This window comes from Balaenoptera acutorostrata, chromosome 11 (assembly GCF_949987535.1).
Source record: "Balaenoptera acutorostrata chromosome 11, mBalAcu1.1, whole genome shotgun sequence".
Taxonomy (NCBI): domain Eukaryota; kingdom Metazoa; phylum Chordata; class Mammalia; order Artiodactyla; family Balaenopteridae; genus Balaenoptera; species Balaenoptera acutorostrata.
In genome coordinates, this window is record NC_080074.1 from 25,915,466 (window position 1) to 25,932,480 (window position 17,015).

A 17,015-nucleotide genomic window follows, 5' to 3' on the forward strand; every position below is an offset into this window, starting at 1 on the left:
CAGACAACTGGGCTACCTTGCTCATGACATCCACCAGGTCACCAAGTGAGTTCCCTGATGAGAGGGAACAGAGACAACCTTCCTGTCTTCAGCCTCTGCAGTTGTGAGAGTCACACGGAGGATGAGGGAGGGTGAATCATTTTTTTCAACCACAGTGCTTAACACTCAGCAATGTGTTTCTCAGAAAAGAACATGTAGTGAAATGGGGCAGAAACATCCGTGGCTGGTGTCTGGAACTTTGTGGCTCTAAACTAAATCTTCCCCATCCTTATATTTCCAGCTTTTCTGTAAGAATTTACATGTGCAAGGAAGTCAGAGCCCCCCAAAACCTGCCAATCACTCCATTGTAACGTTTCAGAAGCTTTAACTGAAGCGTCCTGCAGTGTCGGGGGTTCCTCTGTGGATCCAGCATGTGAAATAGCCCCTGTCCGAGGCTTCGTGAGAAGACCTAGCTCTGACATTAACGGTCAGCCTGTTTGTTCTCCAGTGGTTGAGGAGCCTTGTCAACAGACCATATTACAGAAATCGTGTTCTGTGAAAACCAGCAAGTCCGCTGCCACTGCAACAAGAAAAAGAAAAGATGCCGTCTCCTGTCTTATATAAGTGAAAAGAAAGAAGGCTCTCCTTTTTAATACTTGCAGGCATTTTTTTCTTATTAATTAATTAATTTATTTATTTTTGGCTGTGTTGGGTCCTCGTTTCTGTGCGAGGGCTTTCTCTAGTTGCGGCAAGGGGGGCCACTCTTCATCACGGTGCGCGGGCCTCTCACTGTCGTGGCCTCTCTTGTTGTGCAGCACAGGCTCCAGACGCACAGGCTCAGCAGTTGTGGGTCACGGGCCCAGTTGCTCCGCAGCATGTGGGATCTTCCCAGACCAGGGCTCGAACCCGTGTCCCCTGCATTGGCAGGCAGATTCTCAACCACTGCGCCACCAGGGAAGCCCTTTGCAGGCATTTTTAATGTTCCTCTCTTTTCCCTTATCACTGCTGTTCCTTTCCTTAGAAAGATCTAGAACTAGCCTAGATTTTCATCCTGTTCTACTACTTGATTGACCATCAACCCCATCCTATCAGGATTTACTTACTTGAAGAATGAAGAACATCATTTCCTGCTCATCCCATACCCTCACCTCTCTCAGCAGGAGTAGTGGAGAGTAGGTAACTGCACTTTATTTCAGCAACCTCTTCAGTGATTATCTCCTGTCGGGATGTTACCTCTGGCCAGTCGGACCTCATACTTTCATTCAACGTGGTTTTGCAGTCACTCATTTCATATCATGAGTAGGCCAATGCAGTGTTGTACCAGAAAAGAGAATTCTCTGGGCTTTGGTGTTCATCTTTGTGTGCTGCCAGCTAGGCTTAGGCTTTACCCTTTGGAAAGGTAACCTTCATCTGCTCTAATCATGTAGACTTATTGCAGCTTGGTTTCTCTGTTACACTAAAGTTACTGTAGACCCTGCCCCCCACCACCCAAATAGATAACTATCAACCTAAAAAGAGGATCTGGATAACCAAGTAAAGGGGATTGTATAGTAAGTGTTTTCCCATTTCAAAAGGATGTTAGAATGAGAAGTCTCTATCCTAGAAGACCCTATGGGATGGAAACCTCATTTCCTTACTCATCTCAGGCGCCTTTGAAATTGGAAGCCATTTCTTCTTAAAATAATACTCATCTTGTGACATCCTACTCCCCAGCTTTCATACTGATTTCAGCTTCTGCAGCAATGGTGGTAGCCCCCAGTGCTGTAACTATAGCATGTACCAAAACCAGACAAGACCAAGTCACACGTGGAGCTAGGGCCAGGTAAGGGGTGAGAAACAGGTAAGTGGCCAAGGCCATGATGGCTTGCAGGGATCTGGTTCCAGAAGAATTCCTGCTGTCTCTACTCTCTTTAAAAAAAAAAAAAAAAAAAAAAGCCATAGGCAATTGGACCAACAGAGGCTTATGACTGGAAATGTGAATGGTTCTGGTTTCAGATTTTTCCCATCCCTAAGCTTAGGTGCATTTTATTTTCATGTATATTTTTTTCTGGATTATAAAGAGTTGGTATTAAATTTGGACATAGTTGCCTGTTTTGAATGTGATATTCTTATCCCTATGATTGCTTAGCTGAGCAAATTGCACATTAAAAGCATAGTCTTTTGCTTTATTAAGAGCATGGTCATAAGGTCAATTGTCCTCCCACATTTGTGTATCTGTGAACACCATTCATTATACATATGCAGCTGTAAATAACCAGATTCATAAATTGTGCCTGCAGAACAGAAGGTAGCCTCTTAAGAGAGTATTCTTTTACTAGTCAGCTTGTCATAGGTATGTGTGTATAAATCTGACTTTCTTTAGCACAGTTTTTCTTTATATCAGTCATTCTCAAAGTGTGGTCTCTGCACCAGCAGCATCAGGATTACCTGAGAACTTGTTATAATTGCAAATATGTATCCAGTCCTACTGAATCAGAACTTCTAAAAATGGGGCTCAGGAATCTGTGTTTAACAAGCCCTCAGGTGATTCCAGTGCTTGCTAAAGTTTGAGAGCTGTTGCTTTATAGACTATGCCAAATCCCCTGCAGCCAATGTTGTGAGGATGAGTAATTAGTTAATGAAATCTGGTTTTATGGGCTAGAATTTTTGAGGGCTGATGATGGAGAACTAGGGAAGTTAATGGAAATGATACTTAGTCTGTTTCTTAAGCTATATAGGATTTTAGGGCCATTTTCCTTCTTTGGAAGAGGGGGGTAGGAAAAGGCATGAAGTGGGGTACCAGTTCGCAGCCTCATTTACCTTTAAACACTCCTCCTGTGTCTTTTAAAGTAGTACCACCTTTTCCATGTTTCCCCTTCTTCCCAATCCATTCCATTTAGCCTTCACCAGTTCAATTTTTCCTTATCTGTTCATGTCACTGGAAGGCAGAACAGCACAGTGTTTAAGACCCTAGCATTGGAGTCAAATAGACCTGGATTTGACTCACCACAGCATTTACTAAATTAATGTCTCACTGAACCTCAGTTCCCTAAGAAAATGAGAACAATGTCTACCTTATATAGTTATTGTGAGGCTTAAAAATATGATAGCCAGTGCCTGGCATATGGTAGCCTCTATCTACATTGCTGTTGTTATCTTGTATTATCTCAGGCTTTTCTACCACATTTCTCACAGACACTTTCTCCCCAGTAGCGACAGGAATAAATCATAGTGTATGTGCTTTTTGACATGTTTACAAGGCTAGAGGTTTTGTGTCAAGGAAAACTATACTTTGATTCCAGCCTGCTGGGATCCCAGAAATTATGTGAAGAGGAGATCTTAAGCTTTTTCTCCTTGCAGCTGGGGAGAACTGATGTAGTTCTCTTTTTCCCAGCAGCTGGTGATTTTACAGCTGTTGGATGATGGATGGTAATAAGAAGGAACATGGAACGTTTCATTGTTTTACTAAAATATCATTCATTGGATAACAAGAGGCCATAGAATGCCGTGGAGAATTGTTTAAATGCCTTGAGTTACACTAAGGTTAAGGTGGATTTTTCTTTTGTAACCAGAAATGCATTATAAAAGAGTGTCAACATTTTGACTAATGTGTTCTAAATCTAAAAGAAAACATCGAAACCTATGGAACCATAATGTGGGGTTTGAGGAAAATATTACTTAGCTACCTAGCTGTGTAAGGCAAGTTTCAGAATCATTAATATAGTTTCATTACAAAAATTTTTCTAATCTGAATCTGAATACATTTATTCATGTATTTATATTTGCACATCTTATATGTCAGGTTTTATAAATTCAGGACAGATTTAAGACCATAGTTTTCTTTTTAAAAATTCTTTATTATACTGTGAATAAGCCAAATATATAATAATAATTAGAAAGCTCTTGGCTCTTCAAGGTATTAAGGAAAAGAGCAGAGGGTTTAAAAACAATCAATAAAGTTATTAAATGAGAATATTAAATCAGAACTTTAAAATATTTTCATATAGCAAACATGCATGTATATTTGGAAATGAACATCTATAAATTAGTGTCAGGTCTTCTCAGCAGAGAAAAAATAATTATCATGGATTATAAATACTGCTGATAATAGTTACAACTTATTAAATGCTTATGGTGTGCCAGGTCTTGTGCTGTCATGTTACAAATGTTATTGAATTTAATCTTCACAACAACTGCATGAAGTATCATCATCACTTTCTTTCATAGATGAGGAACTGAGGCCTGAGGCTTGGGAATGCTAACTGATTTCCCAAAAGTTAATAAAAAGTAGAGCTCAGGTTAAATTCACCACCCATTCTCTTTTTGTTGTTGTTGTTGTATTGCTAAAAACTTAATCTGTACTTAATCTATACTTGATATTATGCCAAGAACAGAGTAAAAAAGAGGGGAGAAAGCACAGGAGGGCAAGTGAGGTAGGGGTGGGCTCAAGCGATTGATTATCGTCATGGATCATGGAATCTAAACTGAGCAAAGGGAATTCCCTGGTGGTCCAGTGGTTAGCTTTCACTGCCGAGGGCATGGGTCTGTGCGGCCCAGCCAAAAAATAAATAAATAAATAAAAAATAAACTGAGCAAAGAGGGAAGTGAGGACACGAGAGAGCAAACACTATTCCCACAACCAAAGTTTCCTTGTTTTATATTTTATAAAGCCCTTTCCCATTCATTATTTCACTTGATCCTTACTACAATCCTAGAAGATAAGCATTTTTGTTTCTATTCTGCAGATAAGGGGAACTGAGGTACAGAGAGATTAATTTACCTGCTTGTAGTCACAGTGATAGAGAGCAAGTTCTCACATTCAGAGTTCTTACTACCATACCCTACCTCCACCACCAATATGGTACCAAGAAAAAAACTCTCATTAAAAAGACTATTTTTATAGGAATAGGTAATCTATCCAAGTCATCTAATTTCTGTTGAACCAGAAATTATCATTGATTCTCTCTTCTCTTCTATTCATTACTGAAATGGCCCAAAGGGAAGAAAGAAAGAGTAAAAGCAATAAGTTTGGAAAATCTACAAAGAAAATCATTCAGAAGGGACTATCTTTTGGGGGGTATGAATCATCTTTGATCAGTATCTTTGGTTTTATTAGGAAGAGGGATTTCTGGATCTACTATTCTTTACTTCCATCTCTAGCCATAAATCATTTTCACTGCTAATGAAAGGCAGCAGCAATCCCAAGCAGTTCACTTGTCACATTAGACCAGGAGGAATGGGTAATCCTATCACCAAGGGGCGTGCAATGTTGTATTCCTAATATTAACAAAATAGAAACTGTCAGCTTGATACAGTTAGTGTGAGACTATTCTCAATTCATTTCAAGGTCTTAGAGTTCTACTTTCAATATTCCTATGTTAGTATAGTATAACTTTGCCAGTAGTCCCTTGGCAGTGAATAACTACATAGAAGGTGTACAGAGTGTTCTTTATATTTCATTTACTACCTTGTGTTTCCTAGGAGCAGGGCAAGTCAGTAAAACATGTTCATGGCTGCAAATCGTTAGTGTTTTGACTATAAGACTGCAAATGAATCTAGCCTTATTTTCCCTCTAAACAGTAAGACACACTCTCTTTTAATGGCAAAAGTTGCCTGAGATTACTCTTTTTATTTGCTGATTAGGAAACCAGAAGACTTTAAACCTAGAGGCGTTACAAAATAATTTTTGCACTCAGGAAAGGAATTCCCTGTGGGGTTCCTTGCAAGGGTTCCCCCAGAACATTTAAGTATTTGTTTATAGGCTTTTGACTACTTCACAGAGAGGTTGAAGGATAAAAATACCAGAAAGCTAAAATGTTAGTGTGAGAGCTGACATCTCTGAAAGTAAAATATAAGCCAATAGGAAAGTAAGGTTGATTCTCCAAATAGTATAATATTTGTACATTCAACTTTTCATGAACATACTTTACAGAAAGTGAATCACGTGTATTTTTAGGTCAAAATTTGGGCACTGTAAGGATACAAAAATGAGTTTCTTTAACAGGTTTAAGCTGCTAGTTCTATAAATTGGGAAACAGCAACTTAAATTTGACATTTTTCCTACTGTAAAATACTCCTCAGATATTCAAGGCATATCTCACTTTGCAGATTTTCTTATGAATATTTCCTTTTCAGACCAGTAGCATTTGGGGGTCCATCCTGTGGATAGCTGGGAGCCTAGAGTCAGATCTCTGGATCTGGAAAGCCTAGTCTCCCTGTTTAATTGCTACGATAATGGAGTGAGTGGAGGGTGAAGCTGCATGGAAAGAGAAAAGCTGAGGTTACAGATATCTGACTTCTGGTTCACAACCCCAGGTCTCATATCTCTGTGGTATTTCATTTGTGTCTTGCCAATTTTGTAAGAGCTGGAAATGTACTTCAATTTGTCTTTAAACAATTACATTCAGTAGAAGATAAGTTGTAATTTAAGTCCTGTTCCCTCTTATGAGGGGAATATTAGTTACCAGACACATAAGGTTAAAATACACACACACACACACACACACACACACACAGACAAGTATATAGATATATATAATAATTATTCCACAAGATGGAGAAACCTCACGGCCATTTCAAATAGTGAGGAAGACAAGGTCTCTTAATCTTGGCATTCAAAACCTTAAAACTATAATTGGAGCTAGAGTCATCTTAGCAATGTAAATATTTAATGGAATAAAATAGTACATGTGTGGGGATACAGAAGTAGTATGGTATTTGTTAATTCTTAATGAGATTTTTTTAATCATATGGAATTCTGATACTTTTTTAACTCTCTCGAGCTCTTTAGATAGAAAAAGCAGAGAAAATTATGGTTTCAGAAACGACAATATATTGTATATGGAAATGGAAAAATGATTACTTTTTCCTACTATTAAATATGTTATATATACAAACAATTAGGAAATTTGTAAAAGTAAACACTGATCAAGTGTCTTTGTCCTTCAATTTTGGCATCTCTAAGGGCACCAGTACCAGGCATGTAACTTAGCTGGCTCAGTCAGCTCTCAGAATTCCTGAAGGGCAATGGTTTCATTGTTTCCCAGATAAGCCCCTAGTAGGCATTAAAATTAAAGGAAACATGGAATTGTAGTATTTCCATATGCTGAATAGAGGCTAAAGATCATAACTGTAGTATATTTATCTTCTAATTCTCATTTGTAATTTAATTCAATTCTCATAGGTAATAAAAAGGGAATTACACTTTGGCACCTAACTTCACTAACATGCGAAGCAAAGAATTACAGCCTATTTTGTCAAACAAGTAGGTTATTAGTGGCCTTGACACAAAGCCCCAATCATTCCTCAGACCTCCAAGAGTCCACTGTACTTATCATGATTAAAATATTTACTTCACTGTATTATTTGCTTACATATCCAGCTTTCCCTACCTGCTAAACTATCTGAATTTTTTTTTTTTAATTTTTTTATTTTATTATTTATTTATTTTTGGCTGTGTTGGGTCTTCGTTTCTGTGCGAGGGCTTTGTCTAGTTGTGGCAAGTGGGGGCCACTCTTCATCGCGGTGCGCGTGCCTCTCACTATCGCGGCCTCTCCTGTTGCGGAGCACAGGCTCCAGACGCGCAGGCTCAGTAATTGTGGCTCATGGGCCCAGTTGCTCCGCGGCATGTGGGATCTTCCCAGACCAGGGCTCGAACCCGTGTCCCCTGCACCGGCAGGCAGACTCTCAACCACTGCGCCACCAGGGAAGCCCCTGAATTTTTAATGGCAGATACTGGGATAGTCACAATGTCTAACATATAGTGGGTTCAAAAAATCCCCAGTCAATATATGAATGAATTAATCAATGGCATTGAAAAAATAAGAGATCCATTTCAGATAATAATGTTAAAAATATCAATAATAATGACTGTTCTTGATTGTGTCACACATCTACATACATTTTCTCTTTTAATCCTCAAATACATGGAGCCAGTGCTATTATCCTTATTTTATAGGTAGGAAACTATGTCTTGTTATTAAGGAATTTACCCAAGATTGCTGAGAGCAGGGATTGGAAACCCCATGTATCTAATTCCAAAATTTATTCTCTTTATGTCACATTTATCCCCATAATGCTAAGAAAAGAACCCAATTTAAAAATGGGCAAAGGTTTAAATAGGTATTTTTCCAAAGAAGACATGCAAATGTCCAATAAGCCCATGAAAAGATGCTTGACATTCTTAGGCATTAGGGAAATGCAAATCAAAACCACAATGAGATACTGCTTCACATCCACTAGAATGACTATAACCAAAAAGACAGATAATAACAAGTGTTAATGAGGATGTAGAGAAATTGGAACCCTCGTACATTGCTGGCAGAAATGTAAAATGGTGCTGCTGCTGTCTGGTAGGTCCTCAAAAAGTTTAACATAGACTTATTATATGATCCAGCAATTCTACTCCTCAGTATCTGCCCAAGTGAATTGAAAACATATGTCTACACAAAACCTTTTACATGAATGTTCATAGCAGCATTATTCATAGGAGCAAAAAGTGGAAACAACCCAGTGTCCATCAACTGATGAATGAATAAACAAAATGCGGTATATCCATACAATGGAGTATTATCCAACCATAAAAAGGAATGCAGTACTGATACATGCTACAACGTAAATGAACCTTGAAAACAGTATGCTAAGTGAGAGAAGCCAGACACAAAAGGCCACATATTGTATTATTCCTTTTCTATGAAATGTCCAGAAAAAGCAAATCCATAAAGACAAAGTACGTTAGTGGTTGCCAGGAGCTGGAGCTCAGGGAGGAATGGGGAGTGACTGCTGAATGGGCACAAGTTTTCTTTTTTGGGGTGATGGAAATTCTCTGGAATTAGATGATGGCAATGATTGCACAATTTTTTGGATATTCTAAAACCCACTGAATTGCATGCTTTAAAATTGTTAAAATGATGAATTTTATGCTATGTGAATATAATCTCAATAAGAAAAAATCAAAAGCTAAAAAACAAACCAACCAACCCATGGCTGGTTACAAAGGAACTTTACAAAATGAATATATTTCTTTTCAAGTCCCAGTCATTAAGCCGACTGTTTTAAAAAGCAGTAGCATAAAGCAGATGCTAACACACTATTGTAAGGCAATTATACTTCAATAAAGATGTTTGAAAAAAATAAATAAATAAATAAAAAGCAGTAGCTTTGGATGGATGGGTATTGAAGAAAACCAATTCTTTCAGTAGCTGTGGTTGTTGTTTCTGGACATATTCAAATGATCACAGATGTGGTAATGACTGCTTTCTGACAGAGTTGCCAAACAAGCATAAGTTTTTAATATCAGTACTTCCACCTTAATCTTTCATATGAGCATACTCAATAATGAAGACTATGTTTTACAAGATTCACCTGGAAACAAGCAATTTTCCAATATGAAAAGAAGCACCTGAATGAATTAATTCAACAACAAAAGACTATGGAAGAAAACATGCCCTAGCAACTGGCTTCTTGTACTATAATCAGGGGCTCATTTATCTTAAGTCAACTTTTGTAACACCCTCTGCACTGTATAGAATACTGAGTGACAGTTAAACAGAACTGTCAAGAAAAAAGGAAAACAGTGGGAAACGTGGACTAGAATTAATTTTAAAAAAAAAAGAAAGAAAGAAAAAACTTTGTATAAGAATGCAAAATAGTCGGTGACAAGGAATTTTCCTTTAAAATAACCAAAAGCTATGTGAATACATTGAGCAAGTGAATGTCACTGGGGTGAAAAGTACTTAATAATCCCCCACAGCATTTCTAATAGAATTTACCTGGTCCCCAACTAATTACAAAAACCCATCTAAATCCTCAAAGACGTTGAACAAAACCCCACAAGACCTTCCTTCTTTCTTGCATCAAATGCTGCTTGACAGATAAGTTGCTTACAAAATGAGTTCTAGTTTTTCCCTTCACTTAGTTTCTCAGGTTCTTGTCTGATAGTTTTAACAGCATAGGAGAAGTTATATATTGTTAATTCTACTTTTGCTATTTCTTTCTAAAATTATTCAAATTAAATAGATACTAAAAAATTGATATGATCCCTTTTTCCCTCCAGAGATTTTATCATAAGAAGTTATTTTAGGTGTTTGTGGGAAGGAAAAAAAAAAAAAATCTTCCTGATGACATCACTGTTCTAAGATGGAAGCCTCTAATGTTTTAGGGCTCTCTCGGGAGTTCTGTTCCCTGTTTTGCCACTGATTTGTGTTGTGACCTTGGAAAAGTTTAAATATAAAAAGACAAGTGCAAAGTGAACTTATGAAAACAAGACTTAACTGAGATCAAACGAAGAGCAGAGATGGAGTGGGTCACATGGCTATGTATTATAGCAACTGTCCCAGTGACTCAACACAGTAACGCAGGTAGTAATCGGGCTTGAAAGAAATTTCAGATGCCTTAGCTGTATACTAAGATAGTTTCTTATATAGTATTCTAGGAAAGTCAAAGTCTGCCTATAAAAAAGAACTGCAGCAAGACTCTAATGATATTTGTCAATCTTCTCTTGTTCTATATCTTGAAGAAATTGTAGCTGTTACAGAGGAGAAAAGGAGCTAATTTGATATTATGAGGCAATTCCTTAGATACACTGAAATAAATGTCTTAAAATCAGAGTACCTTACTTTATTGCCATTGTACACATGCAAATCTGAAACCAAATTATGCATGTAACCTAACTATTCATTTGTAGGATTTATCCAAATAAATATACCTGTTGGACAGACATCATTTTTAAAAGCCCAGTAGTCAGAAATAATTCTTAAAACCCATTGGAAACAAAAAGCAAATAAGAAATAGTTCTATGTAAGGAAGTAATGATAGAAAAGAATCACATAAATTGGTAATAGTATGATCTTATCTGAATGTAATCTTCATAAGCTTCCTGAGCATCACAATTTTTAGTTTAATGCTATTTTCACTTTTATGGCAGAAATATTTATTACAGTCCCCACAGGAAAGATAAAGTGCCTGAGGAAACTGAAGAAAAGAAGCTAGTAGAATTAATCTTGTAAAAATACGAGACATTCAAAACCCATTTAGCTATATAAAGCATGTTGAAATTCCACTTTTAGAAGTATATCCTCAAGTAGTCTAGACAGAAGAACTTTAGGTAACATGTGGAGGATAAGAAATGGCAGTGTTAAAGGATACATTTTTTTTTAACTTATTTATTTAAATTTATTTATTTATTTTTGGCTGTGTTGGGTCTTAATTGCTGCATGCAGGCTTTCTCTAGTTGCAGCGAGCAAGGGCTACTCTTCGTTGTGGTGCGCGGGCTTCTCATTGCGGTGGCTTCTCTTGTTGCGGAGCACAGGCTCTAGGCACGCGGGCTTCAGTAGTTGTGGCACGTGGGCTAAGTAGTTGTGGCCCATGGGCTCTAGAGCGCAGGCTCAGTAGTTGTGGCACACGGGCTTAGTTGCTCTGTGGCATGTGGGATCTTCCCAGACCAGGGCTCGAACCCATATCCCCTGCATTGGCAGGCGGATTCTTAACCACTGTGCCACCAGGGAAGTCCCAAGGATACATTTTTAAAAAGTAAAGCCATGACTGTCACACAGATATAAAATAAACATGTGTCAACCGTTTTACTTAACTCAGTAATTAATGAGGGACCAGTAAGACCTTATCACTGCTTCAAAGGAAAATTCGAAGAACCACACATACACTGGCAAATGAAGAAATATACAAAGAGGTGCAAAATAGGTCAATGTGAAGGGCAATGATCAATTGCATTGTCAGACACAACTGATTTGCATTTCTATGGACAAGAGTTATTTGAATTATTATTAATTTTCTACAACTTACAGAGTTGTAAAATGGTTCAGTGATAATAAAATGCAGAGATGGGCAGAAGACCTAAGTAGACATTCTCCAAAGAAGACATACAGCCGGCCAACAGGCATGTGAAAAGATGCTCAGCATCACTAATCATTAGAGAAATGCAAATCAAAACTACAAGGAAGTATCACCTCACACCAGTCAGAATGGCCATCATTAAAAAGTCTACAAATAATAAATGCTGAAGAGGGTGTGGAGAAAAGGGAACCCTCTTGCACTGTTGGTGGGAATGTAAATTGATACAGCCACTATGAGAACAGTATGGAGGTTCCTTAAAAAACTAAAAATAGAACTACCATACGACCCAGCGATCCCACTACTGGGCCTATACCCTGAGAAAACCATAATTCAAAAAGAGTCATGTACCACAATGTTCATTGCAGCTCTATTTACAATAGCCAGGACATGGAAGCAACCTAAGTGTCCATCGACAGATGAATGGATGAAGAAGATGTGGCACATATATACAATGGAATATTACTCAGCCATAAAAAGAAACAAAATTGAGTTATTTGTAGTGAGGTGGATGGACCTAGAGTCTGTCATACAGAGTGCAGGAAGTCAGAAAGAGAAAAACAAATACCGTATGCTAACACATATATATGGAATCTAAAAAAAAAAAAAAGGTTCTGATGAACCTAGGGGCAGGACAGGAATAAAGACGCAGACGTAGAGAATGGACTTTAGGACACGGGGAGGGGGAAGGGTAAGCTGGGACAAAGTGAGAGAGTGGCATGGACATATATACACTACCAAATGTAAAACAGATAGCTAGTGGGAAGCAGCCGCATAGCACAGGGAGATCAGCTCCATGCTTTGTGACCACCTAGAGGGGTGGGATAGGGAGGGTGGGAGGGAGGTGCAAGAGGGAGGGGATATGGGGATATATGTATCCCTATATATGTATACATATATACATATGTATACATATGTATATGTATATATGTATATGTATAGCTGATTCACTTTGTTATAAAGCAGAAACTAACACACCATTGTAAGGCAATTATACTCCAATAAAGATGTTAAAAAAACAAACAAACAAAAAAAAAACTGAATCACTTTGCTGTACACCTGAAACTAACACAACATTGTAAATCAACTATGCTTCAGTTACAAAAAAAAAAAAAAAAGGCAGAGATAACCCACAAAAGTATGCTAGTCAGAACACTTAGTCTTTTTTTTTTTTTTGGCGTGGGGTTGGGGGGGCAGCATTTCAAAGTTTATCTGAATTTTACAAACAAAAAGAACATTATTTGTTAATTAGGGAAATATGCAAAGAAAAGTATGCTGATGATGTTGATAATTTGGTTTCCCAAAACTTGCTACATTTGAAACTTTTAAGCCCATTGTTATAAGTAAAAGTAGTCCCTATACCTGGACTCACAAAGAGAGAGAGATTTTCTTTATTCTAGGAAATCATCACTCTGAAAGGTAAGAGAGAATCCTACCTAAAATTTACTGAAGAACCCAAAATTTAAACTAAAGTGCTCACTTTAAAACCATTGTTGAGCTAATAGTATATTTTAAAACAATGGGAATATTTTAAAACCTTCTTTCATGTGGCTTTTAAATAAGGTTACGTTATTAACAATATTTTTTAACTCAAAAGTGTTTTGAAATTTATTTGGAAAGCCCAAAATGCTTTTCTCTGTCCTGGAGCAGTTTCTGCCTTCCTTTCTGCAGGGAAGTTGGTTTGGGAAGTTTGTTTTTGCTTTGTTTTGTTTTTCGTTTTGACCAATCATCTAATTTAACAGAAAGTGCCATGATGTATGTTGAAAGATAAACCACAAAACTTGGTTTTAGTTCTTAGTTCTAGCTGTAATACTACAAAACAGAGGTCTGCTGAAACACATCTTTACGAAATCTTAAAATTAATGTCCACAATTTGGAGTACACAGATTTAGTAGCATTTGGAAATTTTGTGTGTGTGGATTCATGCTTCTGAATACTACTTCAACTCCTGATTTCATATGATAAATAGCATGCACAGTGGCACAGAAAAACTGCCATTTAGATATATAAATAAAAGCTTTGGGGCATACAAAGTTTTGTACGTGAAAAAATGGAAATAAGCCAGCAACCTGAATCTAAAAATTGACCTGAATCATTAGGTTATGTACAGTGTTCTCACTTACCATTCTTTATAAATTAAAACTAACTGTTTAAAAGCCATCACACTACATAATATTACTATCTGTCCCTATCAAATCATATCTAATAGGGAGAGCCCATAACAAAAGGGAGGCTATTCACAAAGAGCAAATCTTTAATTAGAATTCATTTACATTCCTGTTATCTCCATTTGCAAATTTATTCAGGGGAGTTTCTGATAAGTTAAGAGTTGTTAACACTTGCAGTGGCCCAGAAATACCCCTAGGAGGCATCAGAATTTTCAGTGTACAGACAGATTTTACACTAAACCAATGGGAATCTAAAAGTATTCTCTACCAGTACATGCCCTGAACTTATTCATGCCAGGTATGGGAAATGGGGGCCAATCTTCCTATATTCACCCATCTTGAAAACTGCTAGGTTTCTCCCAGAGGAATAGGACAAATAATCCATTCAAGAACTTAATACCCTTGAAATGGCTCACTTTGAGTCCAAACCAGCCTTTGCCCCAAGGAGCTCTTCAAGGACAAACTGGTTTGAAACATACCAATATTATTTAAGTAACACACTGAAGAGATCTGGCCAAAGTAGATCCCTCAAAAATCCTACTCCCCAGGGTCTTTAGAATAGTATAGTTTAAGGGTTAAGTTGGTGGCTCTGGAGTCAGACTGCTAGAATTCAAATAGCTCCACCACTTACTGGCTTTGTGACCTTGGGTAAATTACTTAAACTCTTTGGGCTTCAGTTTCCTCATTTATGAAATGGAAGTAATAATTATACCTACCTTATTCTTGTGTAAATCCAATGAATTAATATTTATACAATGCCTAGAACAGTGCCTGGTACATAGTAAGTGCTAATCAATATTAACTACTACTATTATTGTTATTATTTATCATCATCATCATCATCATCTTCTTCTTCATCTTTATTGTTCCCATTTCCCTCCCTGACTAATCCATGTTCCTTGGGCCTACAGTAGTTCTCCCATAGCAACTATAGACGACCACCCTATGTAACATCATATTTACCAATATTCCTTGACCAGAAGCACTCTGGACAAAGCTGAATGTCTTTCAATCCTACTCTGCCCAAAATCCTGCTCTGTGACAAACAAAAGTATCCTATTCCCGCTTCAAATGATTAATTAGCACCCTGCTGTCTTGGGAAGTTTTTAAAGTGGAACTAAACTCAATAGCTAAGGTTCTCAATGCTTCTTTGAATATACATTGGCTGAATAAAAAAAAAAAAAAATTAACACATATTGATTGAAAACCTATTATATGCCAGGTACTGGGGATTCAAAGAAATTTAAGCCACAGTTTCTTCCCTGCAAGAGTTTACAATCTAGTGGAGAGCGGTATATAAACACGATTACCATACGGTGTACTTACATGCAGTTTTCCTATGAAATTTGTATTGGCTCCATGCATGGTTTGTGTTTTTGTTTTTTTTCCAGGTCTGTCAGCCAGAGCAAGGTTCTTGGCAAAACAGTGAAGTAGGCACAGTTTGTCTTTGGCTCCTTCCCTCTCCCCTTTAGACATTCCCTTTCCTTCCACCAGGAAACTACTTCCTCCTTTAAGCAACTCTGAGTACAGTTTTAGGATTGAAAACAGATGGTTATAATCCCTGCTGATATGTTTGTTGCTAATAATTTAAGGATTTACGCCTCCTGAGCTTAAGTACATTTTTGTAGGGAGCTCTTGAACCTAAAGCACCATTCAGAAGCTAAAGGAATGAGTCCCAATAGGAAGAATTTCAGGCAACAGGCTGACGGGGAAGCCTCTCGTGGCTGATTTTCATTCTTTACTCATAATTGTTTCTGCTCTATACCTCTTTATTTTTTTGCCCATGCTTTCTTACAAGACCCGTTTTCTCTAGTGTTAAAGTATAGACCAAGGAATAGATTGTAGAGCTTTTCAACTTCTTACATTCTTGCTATATATATTATTGGGCAAGGGTTTGGAATACTCGGGCTTCAGCCTATTTTATCCCATTCTGACAGTATGTTTCAAGTCCCCTTTTACCAAACTCAATTATTATGCTTCATATTCACCATAGAACTCCCACTTCTTCTGTGAAATTAAAACATGCAACCCTTTAATAGGGGTAGAGGAATGTTTTATTTGTTAATGAAAAGACATGTTTTCCTCACAATGCTTTCTATTCAAAGGTTTATGCTGTAGCATTGTTGTGCCTGTTTTTCCCTGCTTAAGAGGAGCAGGTTCTAACAGGCTAGCCCATTATTAGAATTCATCTCTTTTCATGCATAAGAAGTTCATTCTTTTAGAAGTTAATCCTTTTCTCTAAAAGGGACATACTATCTCTTTAGAAATTAAATCAGTTTTTTGCCTTTACATTTTGTCTTAAGGTGCTACAAAGCATTGTTCCACTTTCTAAATCATTTGTCATAGCTAAATGGAGGTCCGTGAATTGCCACAGCTGCCTTTAAGTGGGCATTTTTCTTAGGTTCATAGAATAGGCACTGTTTGTATCCTTTTTTCACAAACATTTTTTAAAGTTCCAATGATGGTATGAAAGAATATTCATTTCCCATTGGAATTCAAAGAATGAAAATAAAATCATGTATATGTAAACAATAATGACACAAGAGCTCAAAGAAATTAGTCAATTGATGAAATTCAGGAATTTCTGAATATTTAGCTGTAAAATCTTTTTTTCCACTAACTTTCATTATAAAGTTTAGTAGGACATGAACAATAGTTGGTCCTTTCTTTCTTGGAAAGCAGTTGGGAAGTAAATTTTATCAGACATTCACAAAGCAATTCAGTTAATTTGAGTTCTTCAAAGCTTTAAGCAGATTGATTATTCGCTTTGGTAATTCCATTATGGTGAATGTCTGGTGAGCATCACTAGATGATGAAATATACCTTTATTTGGAAGGCAGGTGCTAGAATGACAGCCTACAATTACTTTAGTCACAAGCAATGGGGAAAATGCAGTTCAGAAGGAGGAAAACAGTAGAAGAAAAATCAGAAAGAATACAATTTAGTTTAGGTATAGTCATTATTGACAAATGCAAATCAATCTTCAGAGACTATTAACATTTATTTTTCATTTGTGCCACATCAGGTAGTGCCTGCAAAAAA

General features: G+C 37.2%; 1 protein-coding gene across 1 annotated transcript in view; it reads left to right on the forward strand.

Moving 5' to 3' along the window:
- NTN4 (netrin 4) overlaps positions 1 to 17,015 on the forward strand; it is a 98,999-nt gene that overhangs the window by 43,969 nt on the left and 38,015 nt on the right. The gene's annotated exons all lie outside the window — the stretch shown is intronic.